Source organism: Aegilops tauschii, chromosome 3 (assembly GCF_002575655.3).
Source record: "Aegilops tauschii subsp. strangulata cultivar AL8/78 chromosome 3, Aet v6.0, whole genome shotgun sequence".
Lineage (NCBI taxonomy): Eukaryota > Viridiplantae > Streptophyta > Magnoliopsida > Poales > Poaceae > Aegilops > Aegilops tauschii.
The window spans coordinates 114,243,124-114,257,087 of NC_053037.3; the positions used below are offsets into that span (position 1 = coordinate 114,243,124).

Consider the following 13,964-nt stretch of genomic DNA (forward strand, 5'->3'; position numbering starts at 1 on the left):
GGCCCTCTTCTCAGACACATGAGCCATATACTGCACATGAGACTCCATCAGAAAAGTTTCTTCATCTTGCGCTTGAGCTTCTTTGCCCACACGGGTACGCGTCGGTGCTATACAAACAGTTTTTAACCCCTTTTCGCGACGGCATTTGGAACCGTCGCCAAGTGAGTGTGGGTGATAGGGGGGTCCTTCCCACACGACCCAGAAATCATCGGGGATAGGCCTTTCTGGGACACCAAATGATCTCGTGTGCGATTGGGCGTGGCATCAAAACCCGATCATTTCCGTAGGTATGTACATCCCACATGGTGAATCCCAGAAAAACATTTCCGTAGGTATGTATATCACACACAGTCAATCCAAGGAAGACGTTTTCGTTCTTATGTACATCCCGCACAGTCAATCCAGGGAAAACGTCTCCGTTCATATGTACATCCCACACAGTTTTATGTGTAGGCTCGTGTGTGAAAGGTGTAACTATCACACACGCTCTGCCTTGGTTAACTGTTTGCTTTTATCAACTATATCATACACGATTTGATGAAGAAAACTGTGTGGCATTGGGCTATCCATCACAAGCGCTTTTACTGCTAGAACCATTTGCAAAGCTCCATGACACATTTAGCAGGTTTATTAGTTTACAATTAATAATTCAAGTATTATGCAAATTCACATTTCATATCAAATAGCTGTTTGCCAATTTCATATCAGGCACATAAATATATTATAACATCACAGTACGATAGCTACATGAAAACAACATAGTACAACATATAGCTAGTTCAACGTCATAAGAACAATATATTCATTTCCCTAATCGAGATCATCCAGGCTCGTCTTATCCACCTCTGTTTTTAGTTCAGTAAGAACCTATTTTGCACTGGCTAACAGGGAAAGTGCCTCCTGCTTCGCCAACACCATCTTAGCAAAGTCTGATTTAAAAAATCTGAGCTCATTCTCCGTGTTCCTCTTTTTATCCCGCATCTTCAAATATTCTTCAGCGTTGCCAACACTTTCTCTGTTCTCTTCCTCATACATGCTCCAGAGCTTCGCTAGGCACATCTTAAAAGACTGTGGCCACTCTTGATTAACCCACTCCAAGTAAGAACACTTCCGTTCATCCTATAATATTTAAAACTAGACCAGTAACAATTGTAGGGGAAATGGGTTTATAGCAACATAGAAAATCACCAATGCTTATTTTGAAAAACTGAAGAAACATGTTAATTATGACATATCTTCTCAAAAAGATCAATGTGCGAATGAATTAATTGCTACTGAGACAACAACCAAATTCTGGAACATCAGAAGCTATAATTAACTACAACAATGCTACAAGTTCTTACTCATGTACAATAAATAACAAATTGAACATTTTATGAGGAAGGTAAATATAACTGCAACAGCATAGCGACAGTGTTTGGATGACAACAAATTGATACTAACAAGTGTGTACATGCACAAATTTAGTAACATAGAACTAATAGCACTAAGGTCGTCCACTATGTATGCCAAACCTGGTGTAAAGACAACTGTTGCTACATCTCGCACCGGTGCCCTGCACTCGCGAGCAGATGCAGCGGAAAAATATCAGGGACCCGGACTCCGGAGCACCTTGTTGCTTTGATACCTAGTTCCTTCGTGCCATAAAGATTTAGTATTTTACTGCTTGGCTGCTCGGATGTGTGGAAAAGTTGGCTGCACAAACTGCTGAAGCGATGCCAAATAATTTTCTAATGGCACCGCTGATGAGATGGCAACAATTTTAGATACTAGGTACAGACTGTGACACTGTCTTAAGATGCGTTTGGTTGAAGGTGTGGTATGAATGGGTTGGGACCGTGACAGTGTCTGAATCACATCTAACAAATGATTTGTAACAACGAAAGAGGGTCTAACCTTCTCTGCACATGCCAGAAACTTCCTCCCACTGTCCACAGATTCAAACACAACTAGCTTCATGCATGGAGATTGATGGTGACAATGAGCAGATAGATCTTGAGCCACCCCGCTCCATTCGTTGCCACTGATGGTCCTAGGGAGCTACAGGTGGAAGAAATGACTCAAATCAACCGCTGGATAAAAATCCTTCATTCCAATTCATAGCCCGAGAGAGAGAAGAGAGGCATACCCGGGTGGTGAAGGAGTCGTCGCTGGAGGAGGAACCGCTGGAGAGGTCTTTAAAGAAGACCATGGCGACCCCGGCGGTAGGATGCGAGACGGCGAGAGCGAGGAAGCGGCTATAGCTTAGGAAGGAAGGAAGGAGGAAACAGGGGAAATGTGACTTGTGGTCGGGGAGAAAAGGGGGTGGGGAAGGGGGGAGGGGGCAGGGGTAGATATTTTGGCGGTAGGCCAAAATTTTGGAAATGTGGAGGGAAACTTTGCACGCGGTGCCGCCGGACCATTCACTTTGAATGATTGTGTGCATCACAAACGATTCTTCTGCTTTACGCACATGGGATGAGTTTGATAATTCAAATTTTGGTGGAAATTTCCCTGGGTACGTCATTGCATAATTTAACATCGCTTGCTAATTTGGGCACACAAAAGAGCGTACAACAGACAGGCCACACTTACTGAATCGAGCAATTTTAGTAATTAAATAGAGCCAGTTGACCTAAACATTGCTCTAACAAAAGCCCAGCATTAAACACAAAGCCTAAGTATGCATAATTTTAACAAATCCGCCGCCGCCCCGGCCTATGCATCGCCGGTGTGAGATGAGACGTCGATGACTTGTCCTAGCGACATGCCGCCGTTGGTGGACACCACGTCCCCCTGCTGAAGTCGACCGCGTCCTCGTCCTCGGCGCCGCCCTCAAGGTTGTAGTACTCGTAGTAGTGGCTGCGCCAGAGCTCGTGTTGGTACTCCATCGCCGATTCCTTGACGGACAAACTCTTCTCTACCTCGACCTCGACCTCGACCACGCGCAAATCCTCCTCCTGGCACTCCTCGATCTCCACTGCCTCCTGCATCTCCAGCTCCCGCTCGGCGACCTAATGAGGAAGCAGGTGCTCCATGGCCACCACCGCCTTTTCGGACGTGGGTTGCATGCTGGAGTCTGAGGTGGTCTGGAATATCTTCGCGTGTGCATCCTGATCTTGGCGTGGATAGCCTCGACCCGGGCCAGGGCGACATCGGCGACACGGACGGCAGCTCGAGCACTCTCGGCGTTTGTAGCCGCCGTCGCAGCAACTGCAGCTGTCTCGGCTGCTGCAGCTGACTTGTCGGCTGCCACAAACGCCCTCTCAGCGGAAGCGGCCGCGCTCAATGCGGATGCGGTGGCACTCTTGGTGTAGGCGGTGGCGCTCTTGGCGCTGGCAGCAGCGCTCGGGGGGGGGGGACACGGCCATCGTATGGGCCTTCACGAAGCATTGCCGCGGCGTCATCTTTGCGAGAAGGGGGTAAGGGAATGGGATTGGGGTTCGTGGATTCGGGGGTGGCCGGCACTGGAGCAGACGAGCCGGCGAAGCTTAAGGAGGGAGACTTAAATAGACCCAGATATTTTCATCGCAAACGGTTCCTAGAAAACAATTGTGTGTGATGTTGTAGATATTTTTTTTATTAGCTGTGAAAGACGAATTTGGAGTAAAGTGGCAATGGATGGTGTTTTCAGTGTACGAGAAATTTTGTAGTACTAGTACAACTGTCATGTCAACTTTAGGAAAATTTCAGGGGTCCTTCGACCTTTTAAGACATTTAAGTGATTTTCAAGCCATTTAATGACCGTAATTGAAATTTGAACTACATGTACATGCAACACCTAACCATAACGGTTTGAAAAGTCATATTTTGTGTACTTGTGTGCGATTTAATTCCATGTGCAGTAAATTGGATGGAATTTTCAAACATATTGGTCTAACGGCTATGACACAATTAAGCATGCAGTGCCATGGCATTTAAATTCCAAAAAATTAAAAAAATCAGAAACACATGAAACCTTAGTTGATGTAATGTCATGCCACCAAGATGATGTGGTAAAAAATTTGGCATGTGTGAAGAAAGTTTGGACACACACCCCTCACAAACCGGAGCAACTCACTAGAAGGCTTGTGGTTCCGAGAGGGAACAATGCATGTTTGATGACGAACGGGAGATAGCTTCCTCTTACAGCCTTCAAATTTTTTCTACGTGTAAAGTGCACTAATACAACTGTCATGTGAAAATTTGGAAAATTTCAGGGGTCATTTGACCTTTTGAAGACATTAAAATGATTTTCTAGTAGTTTAATGACAGCAATTCAAATTTAAACTACATCTACATGCAACGCCTAACCATAACGGTTTGAAAATCATATTTGTGTACTTGTGTGCGAGTTAATTCAATGTGCAGTAAATTAGAAGGAATTTTCAAACATATTTGTCTCACGACATGGACACATGCATATGTATGCATGGAGTGCCATGGCATTTTAATTCCAAAAAAAATAAAAAATATCAGAAACACATCAAACCTTGGTTGATGTATAGTCATGCCACCAAGATAATGTGGTAAAAAAATTGGCATGTTTGACGAAAGTTTGGACACACACCCCTCACAAACCGGAGCAACTCACTAGAAGGCTCGTGGTTCCGAGAGGGAACAATGCATGTTTGATGACGAACGGGAGATAGCTTCCTCTTACGGACTTCAAATTTTTTCTACGTTTAACGTGCACTACTACAACTGTCATGTAAAAATTTGGAAAATTCTAGGGGTCATTTGACCTTTTAAAGACATTTAAGTGATTTTCTAGCCATTTAATGACCATAATTCAAATTTGAACTACATGTACATGCAACGACTAACCATAACGGTTTGAAAAATCATATTTGTGTACTCGTGTGCGAGGTAATTCCATGTGCAGTAAATTGGAAGGAATTTTCAAACATATTTGTCTCATGACACGAACACATGCATATGTATGCATGGAGTGCCATGTCATTTTAATTCCTAAAAATTAAAAAATTATTAGAAACAGATGAAACCTTGGTTGATATAATGTCATGCCACCAAGATGATGTGGTAAAAAATTGGCATGTTTGACGAAAGTTTGGACACACATCCCTCTCAAACCGGAGCAACTCACTAGAAGGCTCGTGGTTCCGAGAGGGAACAATGCATGTTTGATGACGAACGGGAGATAGCTTCCTCTTACGGCCTTTAAATTTTTTCTACGTTTAACGTGCACTGCTACAATAGTAATGTGAAAATTTGGAAAATTCTAGGGTTCATTTGACCTTTTCAAGACATTTAAGTGATTTTCTAGCCATTTAATGACCGTAATTCAAATTTGAACTACATCTACAAGCAACGCCTAACCATAACGGTTTGAAAAATCATATTTGTGTACTTGTGTGCGAGTTAATTCCATGTGCAGTAAATTAGAAGAATTTTCAAACATATTTGTCCCATGACATGGACACATGCATATGTATGCATGGAGTGACATGGCATTTAAATTCCAAAAAATAAAAAATATCAGAAACACATGAAACCTTGATTGATGTAATGTCATGCCACCAAGATGATGTGGTAAAAAATTGGCATGTTTGACGAAAGTTTGGACACACACCCCTCACAATCCGGAGCAACTCACTAGAAGGCTCGTGGTTCCGAGAGGGAACAATGCATGTTTGATGACGAACGGGAGATAGCTTCCTCTTACGGCCTTCGAATATTTTCTACGTTTAATGTGCATTACTACAACTGTGCTGTGAAAATTTGGAAAATTCTAGGGGTCATTTGACCTTTTAAAGACATTTAAGTGATTTTCAAGCCATTTAATGACCGTAATTAAAATTTGAACTACATCTACATGCAACGGCTAACCATAACGGTTTGAAAAATCATACTTGTGTACTTATGTGCGAGTTAATTCCATGTGCAGTAAATTAGAAGGAATTTTCAAACATATTGGTCTCACGACATGGACACATGCATATCTATGCATGGAGTGCCTTCGCATTTTAATTCCAAAAAATAAAAGAATGATCAAAAAAACATGAAACCTTGCTTGATGTAATGTCATCCCACCAAGATTATGTGGTAAAAAAATTGGCATGTTTGACGAAAGTTTGGGTACACACCCCTCACAAACCGGAGCAACTCACTAGAAGGCTCGTGGTTCCGAGAGGGAACAATGCATGCTTGATAACGAACACGAGATAGCTTCCTCTTACGGCCTTCAAATTGTTTCTACGTTTAACATGCACTACTACAACTGTACTGTGAGAATTTGGAAAATTCTAGCGGTCATTTGACCTTTCAAAGACATTTAAGTGATTTTCTAGCCATTTAATGACCGTAATTCAAATTTGAACTACATCTACATGCAACGGGTAACCATAACGGTTTGAAAAATCATATTTTTGTACTTATGTCTGAGTTAATTCCATGTGCAGTAAAATAGAATGAATTTTCAAACATATTGGTCTCACAGCATGGGCACATGGATGGAGTGCCGTGGAACTTTAATTACAACAAATTAAAAAACAATCAGAAAAACATGAAACCTTTCTTGATGTAATGGCATGCCAGCAAGATGATGTGGTAAAAAATTGGCATGTTTGACGAAAGTTTGGACACAGCCCCCTCACAAACCAGAGCAACTCACTAGAAGGTTCGTGGTTCCGAGAGGGAACAATGCATGTTTTCTGACGAATGGGAGTATAGCTTCCTCTTACGGCCTTCAATTTTTTTCTACGTGTAACATGCACTAATACAACTGTCATGTGAAAATTTGGAAAATTTCAGGGGTCATTTGACCTTTTAAAAACATTTAATGATTTTCTACCCATTTAATGACCGTAATTCAAATTTGAACTATATCTACATGCAACGACTAACCATAACGGTTTGAAAAATCATATTTTTGTGTACTTGTGTGCGAGTTAAAAAATAATTAGACAATGTAAATATTTGGTGTTCAAAAAAGAAAATGTAAAGATCTGGCAAGACAACCGGCCCCCACACGATTGGCACTCTATCTCGCGGCTCGAGGGTTGGTAGGTGAGTGGTGGGGATCGTTAATCAAACACGGTTCTGTATTGTAAACCGTCAGCTATTATGTTCACACACGGATTTTGCTGCACGTTCTACCGAACTGAACTAAGAGCGCTTTCCGGGAGATAAAGCAGTAAAGAAAAGGATGATTTTTTACTGCATGCATATAGAAAAATGAAACTCTGAATTTTGTCCAATTTGAATCGATCTCAATTGATCCCTCGTTACTGCCCATAAGAATCATGTGTAATTCAAAACAGTACTCGTAAATTCCGGCGACCGGCGTGTGTACTGTTCCCGTCGATCTAGATTCCGGCCGCCAATAAATACTACCTTGCTCACGTCGTCCCGCCTGCATTCTCATCTACATCCTCCCCTATCTCGCCCTCTCTCTCTCTCTCTCTCTCAAATCTCTGCCATGGCGCCGCCGGTCTGCCCACGCGTCGAAGAGGAGTCGCTGCCCCCCGAGGACGCTCACTCGAATAGCAGCGAAGAGGACCCCTACGCGCCGCCGGACGAGGTTGCGCTCGACGCCCCAACTTTGGATTGGTTTTGGGCCCAGTACAATCTTTGTCTGTGGATGTCGCAGCCGCCGGCTGAGAAAGCCAGGCAATTGGTGTTCAAGAAGGAGATGGCGGAGGAGGAATCCAGGTACCAGTTGGCCTGTGAAGCCCGTGATGCTGCCTGGAAAAAGGAGGCGGCGGAGCTTTAGGGCGGGCGCGTCGTCGTGCGGAGGAGGTGTACAAAGACGGGTACTTCGCGAGGAAGGTTAAAGGCGTTGGGCGCCTTGTCGCAGCGTGGAGGTGGGCCGATAAGCTCCAGCGTGCCATCGACGAGGAGCTCCGATGGGCGCCCAACGAAATGGCAAGATCGTTCGCGCTCGTCCGCCAGCAAGAGGCAGATCGGTATGTCAAGCGCTGCAAGGCGGAGGAGGCGGAGTACTGCCTCCGCACTGGGAAGATGCCGCCCACCAGGGAGCTGCTGGCGAGGGGCTGCTGGAATACTGGCCCCAGGAGGGATTATTAGTTTTAGTATTGTTCGTTGAATTGTACCTAGTAGTTAAGTATCATCACGTATATGTGATGATATTATATATATGTTCTCTGATGAACTAATGAACAATTAATGTATATATATATTATGAATTCCATTTTTTATCTATTTTTGTATACTAATTTGAATCTAGCTGTTATCATCCACATATACAGAATGGAAAGCATATATACACACATTGAAACAGAACATATAAGAACGGAAAACAGAGTACACACATTGAAACAGAGGAATAAACAGAGCAATACCATGATTGCTGTGATTACATAGCTATCCACGTCGAAACGACTCAACAAAATAAAACAAGTCCATGAGACCATGACCAGCAACCCTTGCCTATGGTAGCTCTTGGCTCTGCATGAACTCGTGCAGGCGTTCGTCCAAGCGGTCGACACGCTCGCGGTACATCTGGAGTGCAATCTCAAGCTCCAAGTTGGCTATTTGATCGGAGATCACTAGCTAGAGCATGTGACGGCCATGTTCTGCCGGCGTCCTGGGAACGGGCGTCCCCAGACTTGCCTGCCTACGGCCCACGGCGTGGCTCCACCAACGGCCCTGTACGGCCCATCTTCACCAGCTAACACTCAAGACCCTCGCGAGGGGCCAAGCCTCGCGAGGCGGACGACACAAGACCTTCTCGGGGGCTCCCTCACCAGGCTGGCTCACGAGGGGTGGAGAGATCAAGGCAAGGGACACCTCGCGAGGTTTCTATGATGCAAGCCATGACGACCGGCGCCAGGCGGGCGCCAGCGCGTAGTGTCCTCATTTCCTCTTTGGTGCTAAAGGGGCAAGCGCAGGCGAGGAGTCCCGAGGCATCAGGCAAAGGTTTCCATATCGGTGCAACGAGACCAAGACCAGCAGGACGACAGAACGGAGGTCACCGTGGAGCCCAAGACGGCATCACCACCAGAGCCTTTGGCAGGTGAAGACCACCTTTAGTCCGGATAACTTGTACTAGTTGTCTCCCTTCGAATTTGGCCGTTGTTGGATCCCTTCCTGCTCAATATTTGGGAAGAGGACCGAGGCCTCTATAAATAGGACTAGCCACCATAGTAGGAGGCAACTGGATCGGATCCAGATCATCCTCAACCACACACAAGTTCACCAAGCACAAGAGCACCTCTCCTCAGGAGGCTGTTCTTCCCTTGTAACTGTTCATCCTCAGCCCAAGGGGCAATCCATCACACCACATTGGAGTAGGGTATTACACCACATGGTGAAGGAAATATGCCCTAGAGGCAATAATAAAGTTATTATTTATATTTCCTTATATCATGATAAATGTTTATTATTCATGCTAGAATTGTATTAACCGGAAACTTAGTACATGTGTGAATACATAGACAAACAGAGTGTCACTAGTATGCCTCTACTTGACTAGCTTGTTGAATCAAAGATGGTTAAGTTTCCTAGCCATAGACATGAGTTGTCATTTGATTAACGGGATCACATCATTAGAGAATGATGTGATTGACTTGACCCATTCCGTTAGCTTAGCATTTGATCGTTTAGTATATTGCTATTGCTTTCTTCATGACTTATACATGTTCCTATGACTATGAGATTATGCAACTCCCAAATACCGGAGGAACACTTTGTGTGCTACCAAACGTCACAACGTAATTGGGTGATTATAAAGGTGCTCTACAGGTGTCTCTGATGGTATTTGTTGAGTTGGCATAGATCGAGATTAGGATTTGTCACTCACTACAAGAAATATGTCAACTTGTGACCCTCACTATTGGCCGCTGAAAGGTCATTGTTTTTCATTTGCGACCTTTTTTTGACCAAAAACAGAAGGTCAAAAGCTGGCAGTCGTAAACTGAAATTAACGACCTTCTGTAAAAGGTCGTTGGTTCTTCGACCAAAATTTTGGTCACTAGCAATCTCCCCAGACCACGTAGGCATCCAGCATGGCAAGCTGATGTGGCACAAGAATCAGCCCGGTCCAATTCGGTTTTCTACATGGGCCTAGCCCAACAATTCAGCCTTTTTAATGTATTTTTTCCTGTTCTTTGTATGGCCCTTTTAACAGCAGGTTTTCTTTTTGATCATGTATTTTTCTGGGCCATTTCTTTGTTGGGCCTCTCATGTTTTTCCCTCAAAAATAATTTTCCAATATAACTTGGGCCTAGCCCAGTTCCGAAAAAATTGATCCAATCCAAAAAAAAATTATTATGCCATTGACATTACAACACATCACACCACAAGCTATCTTGGGCCTAGCCCAGTTCTGATACATTTTCAAAGCAACGTGCAATGTTATTATATTACAACCATTCATTCCAGCAATACTATTTGAGGCTGGCTGGCTGGCTGAGCTACTACTGACTGACTGCGGGCTAACTAAGTTTTTACAAAAGGTGAATCAGAAACCTAACGCTACTGCATTTGCATGGAGCTGCTGAAATACTCCAGGATCGTGAAAAAAATAGAACTAGCCTATCTGGTACTTCACAGCAACCAAACATGTAATCTGCTTAATGGAAAGATTTCTTCTCCAAGTCCCGCTTCTCCCTTAGCAATGACAGGCTGATGCAAAACATCTGAGCATTCAAAAGAGAACAAAAGGTATGTCACTGATAGAATACAGAGTACTTTTAAAATAAAAAGTAAAGATACACCAGTATATTATCATTCTACTTATTATTATTAACCAGATCATTCTACTTATCCAGAATATGGCTATTCATCAAAATTGGGAATTGAGTTGGCACATATGACAAACTTAGCAGCAAACGAGCATGGAATGTTTCACATACACGACAAGGTTTAAAAACAATCATTCGAAGTTACAGCAGATCGAAGTTCCATTTGAGTATATGAAATAACATTCATATTCAATCAATAGTACCTATTAAACTACCAGGTGCATGATTGAATTAAACAGACACTAGCTATTCATCTTACCATCTGCTGTAACAGAGCAACTATGTCAAAGTTAATTATGTGTATGTCACATGATACATGCATCAGGCATAAGGACATCAAGCATCAGGCCCATATCTGTTCAGCAAGACAGAGTACATACCTTTGTGTCGATGCAATGGATGGGGATGCAGTTGAACATATGGTCCACATCATCGTTGACGCTGGACGTCGCACGTACTTGTCCATTTAGAAGTATGCCATGAAAAATGTTACACAAGCAAGTATTAGCATAAAGTAGAGCTTCTACTACAGTAACATATAAGCAGATAACCCAAGGTTCTCATTTTCTTATTTTTATTTGGGGCAGATTCCCACACAGGGGCCCATGATTGATGGGGTGTTCATGATATTACAAAGAGAAAGGAAAGAAACATAAATGTACTGGAATTCAAAGGCACCTCACTAGGTTGTTCCAAATCTGCAGTAGGAGCTGTACTTGTCGCCTCATTCACCACAAGTTGCTGCATGATTTCAAAATGGACCTCTCTATGAGAAAAAGGACGAATAGAGTACTGCCATTTATGTTATAAAAGGTGAGAAGGCATATGTTTCAATCCAGTTAGCTTAGTTACAAAACAGAACATTTCTTTTGATAAAAATCAACAACAGCAGATCTTTTGTAGTACTACATGAGTTCAGACAACATATTGGATGCATGATGATATCAAGAGTCACAGTGTGGCCTTCTCTTTAAGCAGACCGCATATCTAAATATTTTTCCATCAATTTTGCAGTTAATTCGTTGAATAGTGCACCTGTTCATTAACAGGGATGTAGATGTAAACTCGCAGTGCAAACAGAATGCCACAAGAGGGGAAAACGATTAGAGTGAAAGATTTCTATTCCGCTAAATTTCTACATCCATGTCAATTGTCCTCAAGTGCAACTTATCATGGAGATAACAAACAAAAGCGTCTTCCTAATTTCCTTTCCATCCAAAGACACTTCAAGTACTGATATCGATGGGAAAAAATTAGGTCCAATGCAAAAGCCGTAACAGCTGCGTATACCTACCATACTATTTACAGTTCAGAATGACATTGACAGCACACAAAATCATTCATTATAGATGGCAATTGACACAACACCAGCACAACCAGATTGCACAGACGGAAGTAGCCATTGGATGGCAAGGCCATGCATACCGAGAGCAGCAGCGCGATCTCCAGGGCCTTGGCGTCCTTGAATGTGACCTAGGCCGTCCTCCCCGCCGCCACCGCCCCGTCACTGCAGCAGCAAGCCCAGAATCGCAATGCGGTTAGGCAGACGGGACACAAGTGGGGAAAAGGCGTCCACGGCCGCAGGGGAATTCGAACGGGGAAGGAAGGAAGGGAGTGGGCGCTCACGGCGTGATGTCGACGTGGTCGATTTTGGCGGAGAAGGAGAAGAACTCGCGCACCTCCCGCTCCCCGGCCAGATCTGAGATGTTCCGCACCCGCACCGTCCTCGTCCCCCTCCTTCCCTCCTGCAACCCACAAGGCACACGGCCCGTCAGCGACCAACGGACTCAAAAAAGAAAAAACCATGCCACCGCCGCCGCCGCCGCACAGAAAAACAAGACCGGCAACAATCACTCACCTCCATGGCGCGGCGGCGGGAGAGAAAAAAAGACAGACGGGACGGGGGCGATTTTGTAATGGCGTGCATGCGTCTATCTGTGTCCGCGTCTGTGCTCGCTCTCGCCGCGACTTTTCTCTCGAGCAGTTCACTCGCGTGCTTGCGTTGGTCGCCGAGAAAAAAGGTGGCCGGGACGGTGCGGGGAGGGGAGGGAGGACGACGAGGTCGGCGGTGGGTGGGAGATCGGGAGGACGTGGTGGCGGCGGCGAGGAGATTGGGAGCGATGAGGGGATCTGATCTATGGGTGGAGCGATGGGGAGACTGGGAGCGATGGGAGGAGGTGGCGGCAGCGGAGGAGGGGGACGGGTGCGATGGGGGATCTGATCTAGGGTTTGGGCTGGGGGGTATCTCTTTTTCTTTTTTTCTGTACATAGATGGATGGATGGATGTGGGATGGAGATATGGATGGATGGATGGATGGGCGCCATGTCATCGATCCGTGGGAAGAGATTTGATTGGTTTGGAAAATCAGTTATTTAAAATAGTTTCTAAGTACTAAAAATAGAGGGATTTTGTGAAGTAGATATCAAAACTATTTTGCAAAAGGGCATCACACAAATTTTCAATCAAGTTAGACCACATTTTATGGATGAGAACCAATTTTTATGCATTTCTGATCTTTCTATCTATTTTTAATCATTTTTCGAGTGCCCAAAATGAGTTTTTTATGAAGGACCTACCATATATTTATAGCAAAATTGGACCAAATCATTTTTATAAAGTATTAGGCCATATTTAATGTAAAATTGACCAAATGGTTGGGTGTCAAGAGTTTTTATGCACCTCTCGTGAAAAAGACAATTTTTCGCCGATTCCGCTGGAAGCGGGTCAAATTTCAACTACAGTTGTCTCATAGTTTGTGCTTTATTTTTTCCAAAAATAATTTATAGGTACAAAAGTATTTGTTTAATCATAGAAACATCAAAAAAATTCAAGATTCAACAACTAGCTATGTACGGTCATGCCCGCCGTTTTGACCACATTTTGAAAGGGCATGAAAAATAAAAAAATCAAAAAATTAGAAAACCTTCGCATTGTGTCATTATATGTGACCAAGTTACCAGGAAAAATAATAAACTTATAATATGATAATTATTTTAAAAAAGTGTTCTCAGAAACGAGCTATCATGCATGAAGATTCATGGCTTTCAAGCCAAATGATCAATCTTATGGCCACATTCATGGCATAGTTTGTTCAAATGATCTCATATTGTGCACAAGGATGCATCTTGAAATTCAAAACAATGTTGCCTAAGTGAGTTTTTATTTTCTTTTCACGGAAAATTCATTTTCCATTTTTTGAGTGCCTGAAATGAGTTTTTTTTGTGAAGGACCTACCATATATCTGTTGCAAAATTAGACCAAATCAATTTTATAAAATA

The 13,964-nt window shown here is 43.5% G+C and overlaps 1 long non-coding RNA gene across 1 annotated transcript; it reads right to left on the bottom strand.

Annotated features, from left to right (window-relative positions):
• Nucleotides 1–10,223: 10,223 nt before the first annotated feature.
• On the bottom strand, nt 10,224–11,744 carry LOC109768963 (uncharacterized). Its single transcript, XR_005772191.3, has 2 exons — nt 11,066–11,744; nt 10,224–10,580 (listed from the first exon to the last, which is right to left on the bottom strand). It is a non-coding gene; the product is annotated as an uncharacterized lncRNA (long non-coding RNA).
• Nucleotides 11,745–13,964: the final 2,220 nt, after the last annotated feature.